This window comes from Crinia signifera, chromosome 5 (genome assembly GCF_055691185.1).
Source record: "Crinia signifera chromosome 5, ASM5569118v1, whole genome shotgun sequence".
Taxonomy (NCBI): Eukaryota; Metazoa; Chordata; class Amphibia; order Anura; family Myobatrachidae; genus Crinia; species Crinia signifera.
This window is the reverse complement of record NC_139221.1, coordinates 313,940,549-313,941,587: the sequence shown is the minus strand read 5'-3', so window position 1 is coordinate 313,941,587 and position 1,039 is coordinate 313,940,549.

Genomic DNA, 1,039 nt, shown 5'->3' with positions numbered 1-1,039 from the left:
TAGCTGGCGGCCAACAACCATGGCTATCGACAATGAATGATTCAAAATCATTGATGGCTTATGGCCGATACAGAATAATTTTTGCTACCGATGGTGGAGAACCAGATGGTTTCCCTCCATCAATGTTAAGCATAAACAAATAGGTTTTTTGGTACTTATGTAGTATCTGGACGCCCGATAAAAAAAATCTGGTCCATCGCATCGATCGTATGCGAATCGATGGACCCGATTTGTTTCATCGGATTCAATGTTAAAATGGAGTCCATTTTAACATAGGATTCTATGGGAAAATGGGCCCATTTCATTTCCCCACTATCCAAGTGGGCATGGAGTTGGATATAAACCTGTAGCGAGCCACCGCGCCCGAAGTGTGGCGAGCGGGACGCAGATTTCTTAAACAGTATCCTGCGGGGCTCGCCACGCTTCGGGCACAGGTTTATATCCAACTCCATGCCCACTTGGATAGTGGGGAAATGAAATGGGCCCATTTTCCTATAGAATCCTATGTTAAAATGGACTCCATTTTAACATTGAATCCGATGAAAATATCGGGTCCATCGCATACGATCGATGCGATGCGATGGACCCGATTTTTTTTATTGGGCGTCCAGATACTACATAAGTACCGTTTTTTTTTTTTTCTCCAAGGGGCTGGGACACCCGTGAAGCCCTGCCCTCATGTTTTAATTGGCCTACAGGCCTAATCAGTCAAAGAAAAATGGATGACCATTGATAGGTAAAAACATCCATTCTATTGTGTGCCGCTATCGATGGCCAGCTGCACTATTGCCATCGATGGCAATGATGGCTATTCCTAGTACGGTGTTTGGGAGGTGGCCCGAAGTGGTAAAAATAAAGAGTTTGTAACACAGATGTATTATGGGTGTGTCAGTGTCTGCCGCTCTCTCTGACCCAGCAGCATTGTATATCGGTGGGGTGCACCCGTAGGTGTTAATGCGAGCCAACCCACAGATGCCTTATCCAGCCAATTGGAGGAGAGAGGGGCAGGGTTGCAAATTATGGAACTACAAGGACCAGC